Genomic DNA, 9,030 nt, shown 5'->3' with positions numbered 1-9,030 from the left:
TGCTGCTGTAAGCTTGTGTGCATGGGCTTGTCGCTCGCTTTTGGAAGGATTTTGCGCTATTATGGTGACTTGTGTGGTGTGCGGATGTACGAATCGTTCTGATTGTGATGCGAAATCGAAGGGAATAACATTTCATGTGTAAGTTGTCTTGTTAAGTGTGATTTTACAACTTCATTGTGAATGAACGTGTGCTACATCGGTACTTGTACTATAGCGTGTTTTTCTCCTGTATGATTTTAGATTTCCTAAAAATGAAAGTCGGAAAGCTCTGTGGGAGAATGCCGTGAGGAGGAAGAATTGGCGTGCGTCTAAATGGAGCACTATATGTTCTCAGCATTTCCGAGAAGAGGACATAGGCCGAACTTCCCTTTCAACAGTAAGGCTCCGAGAAAATGCTGTACCATCAGTTTTCCCTACACACCCAAAACATTTGCAAAAGGTATGTTAATTCAAAAAATTAAATTATTAGTTTCAAGTTCACGTTTCAGTATAATACGTACGTATCGTCGATAATCGAAGTGTTGAGTAACTCACTTTGTCTTCTTCATGTACCAAATTAAAAGCTAACACTACATTAACTGGCGTAAAGTATAGGCCTAAACAGGACACCGGGTAGATTTGCCATTCTATGTACCGTATTTCAGTAAATATTGGTTGTCATGAACAGTGTTTCCCAGTAGTGTAACGTAACTGAAATGTCCCAGTACGTATTACAAACAAAATGTATTTATGGGGCTTTGGAGGGAGGGTATAGCTAACTTACTTTTCAGTTTCTATTATTTAGTTTATGATACACGTTTATTACTGAATTAACAAAATTGTATCGTTTACATTGAAGGCTAGCTATTCGTAATATTACATTAAAAACTATTTTTAATCAGAAGAAATGCGGAATTTCGCCTTTACGAGATTTTATTTTAAACAAAAACTTTGAAACAACCAATCTGATGACGTTACATGCGTATATGGTGCAATTAGCGATTGTAATACACGCAGCGCTATAGCACACTGGCAATGTTTTGGTCAGAGTGTCATGGCAGCGAGCCACGCCCCCATGGCTTCAAAACGTAGTACGGCTGGGATACGTAGCGCCAACTCCCCTTATTCTTACCTCCATGAGTCTGACAATGTTCTTGGTTTGAAAAGGATGGAAACTGGCCTGCCGTGTAGTGGAGGCAACGTTATTTAAAACTGACTTTGTCCTAATATGTTTTGAGATAAAAATATGAGATTATATTAGTGGATGAATGTCGAAAGGCCAATTTTTAAGGTAATCCAGATTTTCATATTTGTAAAACTGTGTAGCTTCTTATTGTTAGAGCATTGCGTATAGTTGAAGTTTATTGTAAAACATTTGCTTTTGTCTTACAGTTGGATCAAGTGTCAAGGAATGTACTTTCCAGAGGAAAGTTACTAAGAAATATGTTGCTAACTTGTCTATGTGTGAGAACTTTCTGAAAGGGTGGATTGCTTTATGCCTTAATGAAACATAGTTGAAGTTTGAGTCTTCTTCTTATTTATCAGTCGTTATGATTAGTTCCCCATTTTCGTTTACTTCCTTGACTGTGATTGCATACTCCCATTGCACATGGCTATTTACTTACTGAGAAGCATTTTTGTGAAAACTGGTAAGATACCGTCTTGCATTGCACATCGCAAGTACTGCAAATGAAATTTGGTTTTGAACAGTCACATCAATAAACCTAATAGCAACACGTTGCAGAGCAGACGAGCGTTCCGTGCGCACAGGTAGGTGAATAAATGTAATTACCATCAAAGTTCATGTCCATTGTAAGACACAGTGATTGTCAGAGTGTCTCTGTGAAAATATCAGTACCAGTTCTGAGTCTTAATATCATTAAAAGATTTCAGTAAAGTGCTATCATGTGAACTTTCAAGCAATTTTATCAGAAAGTCAAATGCGTTAATTTTTATGTCCATGTGCTCTGAATTACAATAACAGTTGTGATTCAGTGCTTGTGTGCTGGACTACGCATAAAGATTAACAATATTCAGGGGCAACATCTTAATCTGTCATTTTGTTTTGCAGTTTGATGGCATATGTAAATCTCATTGAAAACGGATTGCCTTCTCGCAGACATATAGTTTGATCTACTGGCTAATCTGGATTTCACATCGTGGACGGCGGCTATACACATTTCCTTTCTGTTGCCCTGGACTGAGATTTACATATTTCGATATCATGTAGCTCCACATATTTCCATTCAAAATTAAATTTTAACACAGTTATGTTGCCCTGCACTGAAATTTACATACTTCGATATCAAAAGAAGTTTTATACATTTCTTAGATTCCAACTTGACCCAAACACGAGATTAGAATTATAACAAGAAACTTTCACTGTCAAATGATGCAAGGCGGCGTGGGCACTGAAGCCTCAGTGTATGGAGGGAAGAGTACAGACGAGAGGCAGTTGTGTCATGTTTTCTGTACCTTGAGATGCGTCCACTCATTCAGGTTACTGTGAACATGAACTAAGAAGACTATTCCCACATTCTAGGTGACCAGGTATTCACTTTCTCCTACATCTTCATCACAGGTCAGCTGTTCACTCCCGTCCTCTACGTGACCAAGTATTCACTTTCTCCTACATCTTCATCACAGGTCTGCTGTTCAATCCCGTCCTCTACGTGACCAAGTATTCACTTTCTCCTACATCTTCATCACAGGTCTACTGTTCAATCCCGTCCTCTATGTGACCAATAATTCACTTTCTCCTACATCTTCATCACAGGTCTGCTGTTCACTCCCGTCCTCTACGTGACCAAGTATTCACTTTCTCCTACATCTTCATCATGGATACGCTGTTTACTCCCGTCTTCTAAGGTGACAACAGCTGTGATCACTGGGCAGCACACATACGTTCCTCTTTTGACAAACACTCTGTCGCTTCTCGACTGGCCCACTGACCCACTCAATACTAATCCCGTAGAAAACGGGTCATATTATCTCGAACAGCACGTGAAATGTAGCGGTCAATATCCTCGCAATTTGGTATCTCTGCAGGACCTAACCATTAGTGAGGGTCTATAGCTAGATATGGCACATCTGAAGAAACTTATGGACTCTTTTCCTCGTCAAACTGAGGCGATTATCAAGAGAAGAGGCAGTGTTATATGGTATTGCCACCATATTTTTGAACTAGGGAGTAAATTTATGAAACTGTAATTAAGATACACAGCACGACGAATTAAACACCCAGAAGGGGAAGAATAAACGAGACTTCACGGGCTGAGAGGGTATATGATGTTATTTCAGTGTTTACTCGATCGAGTCAAATTTACAAAGAACTTTGCAGTATGAATCCATTTATCAGTTTGACGCTGCACCCACTCTGGCCTTCATGCATGCACTACAACGTTTGGCATGGGTATCCTAAATCCGTTGTGTCCATTCCTGAGGCAAACTGGTCCATAATTGTTGTAACTGATCCTTGATATTCTGGATAATAGCACTGGGGCAGAATGAACACCCGAGCTGGTCCCACAGACGTTCTGTAGGAGACAGACCTGGGGAACCTGCTGACCACGAGAATACCTCAACATCACGCATGTAGTTCATAGACATACGAGTTATGTGTGGACGAGCATTGTCCTGTTGAAGATAGTCTCCCCAACACCGTTGCATGAGACATAACACATGAGGACGAAGGAAACCCATGACGTAACACTGTGTCGTCAAGATTTCCACAATCACTACCAGCTGTGACCTGCAGTCACATTCTTGGCTCCTCACACTTTGGCGCCGGGAACAACACAGCTGTATCATTCCAAAATATTGGAACTTCTCTCCAGGTCGCTACTATACTTGCTGACGATGGTCATTCTTGTAAGAGCAGAACGGCATTTCATCAAAAAAAACACAATGCGACGCCATTCACCAACAATCCATGCTTCCCGGTCCAGCACCACTCCAAACACATTCATTTGTGTTGTGGTGTTAAAGGCAGCCTACAAGCGGAACGATAACCCCCTAGTCTGGCAGCTGCTAATTTCCTACCAACGGTGCTGGACAACATAGAATGTTGCACGGATTCCATTAATTGTTCTCGGATTCCTGGCGTAGATGTGAATGGGCTACAGATGTGCTTGGTGCTCAATACGACGATTCGGCCTTTTGGTTGTCAAATCAAATCTGGTCGACCAGAACCTTGACAATGAGTATGTCTGCTCTCACGTTACCATGCAGTCCACCATCGGGCCACTGCCCCAAAAATTTGGATATTGCACAATTCGACAAGCTGGCCAAATAGTATCCACAATGAAGAGTCTCACAAATTCTGTTGGTTGGTTGGTTGATTTGGGGGAAGGGACCAAACAGCGAGACCATCGGTCCCATTGTATTACGGAAGGAAGTCGGCCGTGCCCTTTCAAAGGCACCGTCATTTGCCTCAAGTGATTTGGGGAAATCACGGAAAACCTAAATCAGAATGGCCAGAAGCGTATTTGAACCGTCGTGCTCTCGAATACGAGTCCAGTGTGTTAGCCACTGCGCCACCTCACTCTGTTCAGATTCTGTCAGGTGCCGATACCGCTGTCTCTGACAGGGTGCCAGCGTCCTTATTCTCAGTGATCACTCAGCATCTGACGCTGCTCTCATATAGCCCTCCAGGCCTGGCAACTACGCTAACGCACTCTGGTGATCATTCTACCTATCATAGAGAACTCCAAATCTGATCATTTACATAACCACTGATGGTGCTTACGCGGACGAAGTTACATTGAAATCAAAGCATATCTACTGGTGCTTCAGTTTTTTTGTTAGGCAGTGAAATTTAGACCTGAGTTACGCAAGATAGTTGGCAATCAACTCTTGAAAACATAATGTGCGAACGTTCTACATTGCCTTTCACAGCGAGCAACAAAATCTGTGCTGGTTCAGCGCCTGCAGTTTGCAGAGGAAGGAAGGCTGGGCTATTCGCTCCATGGTCACGTTGACCTTTACAGCAAAGCTGCCGCAAGCAGAAGCAGATCTTATCCTTCCCTCACATCGCCAACATAATACGGGCTGAAGACCGTACATCGGCGCGGGAAAAACCAATGGACGAAGGAGATGCAGCAGTGCAAAATGACTCACGCGGAACTAAATCCAAAGAGATCAAAAGACGGAAATGCTGCAGTGTTGTATTCTTGTTATCCCGTGAATTCTTTACATATTTGAAATAAAAGATGCAGAAAGGATATGATGTGTGGTCAGAACAATAGAAATATAGTCACGTGATTTTCTGTCGCATTTGTGTGCGTCTATGCAGATGTAGATAAACCAATTCATCTCTCATCTAAAGAATTTAAGCATTTTGCTTCACACTCTGACGAAAATTCAGTGATAATACGTACACGGCTACGAGCGACTGAGTTAGTCATAGAGTAAATATCTCTGGAGTGAGCATTGCGTTCTGCGCATGTTGTCAACATTAAACCAGCATTGTCACGTGTTTTCGGGACTTCGCTGTGCGAGTGTGCTTTCCTCAGAGTTTGAAGTTTATAGTATCAAGAGTTTTTGTTGTGTTTTCACCGTTTGTTGATAGTGTAATAGCGATGGTCAATTACTGTTGTTGCTACGGATGCAAAGAAAAATATGTGAAACGAGGGATAGTAACTTTTCATGGGTACTATGTTTAAAAATTTCGAGACGCATTATAATTAAGGCTTGATTCTGCAGACCTATTTTTCTACGATTTTATGACTATATAATAGATATTACGACTCGTACAAAAGCTTACAAACAATCGCTTCCTCTCATAAATTTGCTAGTGGAACAGGAAAGGGAATGGTTAGTTGTTTCAGCAAATACTATCCTCCATGCATTTATCAGTGACTTGTCGATTATGTATATAGATTTGAAAGACGGGAGAGAGATAAATTCAATAGAGTGGGAGCCTGTAATTGTCTTCGTATAATATGTGTGTCCAAACCTTTTTGTTTACTATAAAGTTACAGTAGGAGACCATGTTAAGTGTGTCTAGGACATGGAGAATGATTATGTGTGATTTATATTTTAGTTTCCCGAAGGATGAACAACGAGTAAAGATGTGGCTCCAGAAAATAAGGAGGGGTAATTTTCTCCCCACAAAATATTCTAAAGTATGTTCAAAACACTTTGAAGAGGATTGTTTAGAAAGAGAAAAATTTGGACGTGTGTGGCTGAAGGTAGATGCTATACCAACTATTTTTAATTTTCCACAGCACCTACTACCAATTTCGGCATTCAGCTTAAATACATTTTCTGCAAAAATCAAATAAACACAATAGTGTAGCTAATAAAAGTACACATTCATCTTCTTTGGTGTATTTTGCTTTCGATTTATTTTCTTCACCATTTGATTAAGAAGCATAAAATATTAGTAAACATGTCCCCAAACTCTTTCATTTGTGTGACTTTCCACTTCCCTTAATGGTGTTATATGGGTTGACTGTTACATGACAAACTGTATTTGCTTTACAGTACATTTATTCTTCGATCGCCTTTTTTGACCCTTCTTACTCAGTCTACTATTTATTTAATAAACTGGGAGCAAGTGCGTAAAATGCGTTAAATAAACACTTCAAAGTGTCACCAGTAAGACAAATTGTGCTTTAGGTCACAAAAACGAGAAAATAAATACGCAGAAATAGCAGAAAAAGGACGAATTAGCAGGGATATAATCGCTAATGTATGGCAAATTCGGTGTTTTTCGGACACTTGTAAAAGTACTAGCGTACTGTCAAGTCGTTTTGCAAGACTATCACTGCAAAAATGTACGTCAGGCTCTGTAATACTATAAAGCGCCGTATCACACCGAAAACTACCAAAAATCGAGTGCATCTGAACTGTGGCACCTATCGCCAAGAAGCAGAATGCAATATCACTTGCCCTTAAAAGTTACGTAGCTGGTTTATCCCCGGTAGCAAATGGGTATTGTTAAAATGTCTGCGCAACACATAAATAATCCACGACACGTACGAAAAGAACCCGTCTGTCCTAGGGATGTAGTGACATTCGAAATATACAGGGTGCTATACGGAAAACACTCGACGTCCCGAGAACACGTGACCAGGCCGGCAATGTATGTTGACAACACAAAATCTGTTCTGCGCATGTGAATGCTCACTCCAGAGATATTTACTCTATGGAGTTAGTCAGGGAAAATTTACGACACTTCATATTCACTGTTAGCAGCCTCGCAGAGGCATTCAGTGACGCGAACCGAGCCAGAGTGATGAAATGAAATTGTAACGTACACGCTATAACATGTAGACAACTAGCGCAGAAGCCAATGGATGGGCAACAAAAAAGGAGAGGAACTAGATTACTAGTGAAAGGCCTACAGAGAATATCGGAGAGAAATGAAAAAGAGGAAAACGACACAAAATGGTTCAAATGGCTCTAAGCACTATGGGACTTAACATTTAAGGTCATCAGTCTCCTAGACTTAGAACTAGTTAAACCCAACTAACATAAGGACATCACACACATCCATGCCCGAGGCAGGATTCGAACCTGCGACCGTAGCAGCAGCGCTGTTCCGGACTGAAGCACCTAGAACCGCTCGGCCACAGCGGCCGGCCTGAATAAAAAAAAAAGAAATAAGAAATTGTATCCCCATGCCCGGCATGTGCAAAATCCCTCAACAGCAAAAACTATGTTTTGCATCACCGATATTCTTGCTGTTCAAACATAAACCAGTTAATACTGGAGTTATCTCTACAGAAAAATTCGTTCATGATCTTAGCAACGGAAAGTTTGATCTCTTACATTTTGCAATAAAATTATCGACTTTGAAACTTCCTGGCAGATAAAAACTGTGTGCCGGACCGAGACTCTAACTCGGGACCTTTGCCTTTCTCGGGCAAGTGCTCTGCCAACTGAGCTACCCAAGCACGACTCACGCCCCGTCCTCAAAGCTTTACTTCTGCCAGTACCTCGTCTCCTACCTTCCAAACTTTACAGAAGCTCTTCTGCGAACCTTGCAGAACTAGCACTCCTGAATGAAAGGATATTGCGGAGACATGGCTTAGCCACAGCCTAGGGGATGTTTCCAGAATGAGATTTTCGCTCTGTAGCAGAGTGTCCACTGATATGAAACTTCCTGGCAGACTAAAACTGTATGCCAGACCGAGACTCGAACTCGGGACCTTTGCCTTTCACGGGCAAGTGCTCTACCAACTGAGCTACCCAAGCACGACTCACGGCCCGTCCTGACAGCTTTACTTCTGCCAGTACCTCGTCTCCTACGTTCCAAACTTTACAGAAGCTCTTCGAGTCTCGGTCCGGCACACAGTTTTAATCTGTCAGGAAGTTTCATATCAGGCACACTCCGCTGCAGAGAGAAAATCTCATTCTGGAAATTATCGACTTTACTCAAGGAATTAGCTTTTTCTGGATGAAAGGCGCGAATCAATGCAAAAAAGATACTAGATTCTTTTAAAAAAGTTATATAGAAGTTTACCCCAGAATAGAGAGCGGCGAGCTGACCCATGCCCTTCCATACCGCAACCGAATGATGCCACATGGCAGAGGAAGAGATGGCGGCAGATCGGTACTACATGCCCCAGCAGAATCAGTAATCGAAGCTTTAACTTTTATTATCGCAGAGTGTGGCTCACTACAACAGGCAATGGTGTGAATGATGATATTCTCTTTGCCACAAAAGCTTCATATTGTTACTGTAAGATTTTCTAAATAAATTGTATGTTCTTAAAAATAGCTCAAGTTGGAGTTATATTTGTTTATATGTTCTTAAAATAATACATTTTTACTTTGAAAAATCTGAGTTTCTAAAAAATTTTGCTCATTGCGGAAAGGTCACGATTCAGCCTTTCTTGTTATTTCCCTCAACAACAAGAACATGAAAAGTAAAATTACTGTATAAAAACTACATATATATTAGAATGATTATTATGATTACTTTTGTCAAAGGTGAAAAATCACATAATTAACCTCGAGGGATTATTTCTTTGTTTTCCCTGAGGTTCTTCATTTTTACGACTCATGTCCATTCCACTATGACCGGTTCAGGTGTTACACTGA

At 41.0% G+C, this 9,030-nt stretch overlaps 1 non-coding gene across 1 annotated transcript; it reads right to left on the bottom strand.

The window, feature by feature from the left end:
- Window positions 1–8,107: 8,107 nt before the first annotated feature.
- On the bottom strand, window positions 8,108–8,182 carry Trnas-uga (transfer RNA serine (anticodon UGA)). Its single transcript has one exon. It is a non-coding gene; the product is annotated as a tRNA-Ser (tRNA).
- Between the last annotated feature and the right edge of the window lie 848 nt (window positions 8,183–9,030).

Source organism: Schistocerca serialis, chromosome 4 (genome assembly GCF_023864345.2).
Source record: "Schistocerca serialis cubense isolate TAMUIC-IGC-003099 chromosome 4, iqSchSeri2.2, whole genome shotgun sequence".
Lineage (NCBI taxonomy): Eukaryota > Metazoa > Arthropoda > Insecta > Orthoptera > Acrididae > Schistocerca > Schistocerca serialis.
Note: the sequence above shows the minus strand (reverse complement) of the source record. Positions and strands in the feature narration are given on the sequence as shown.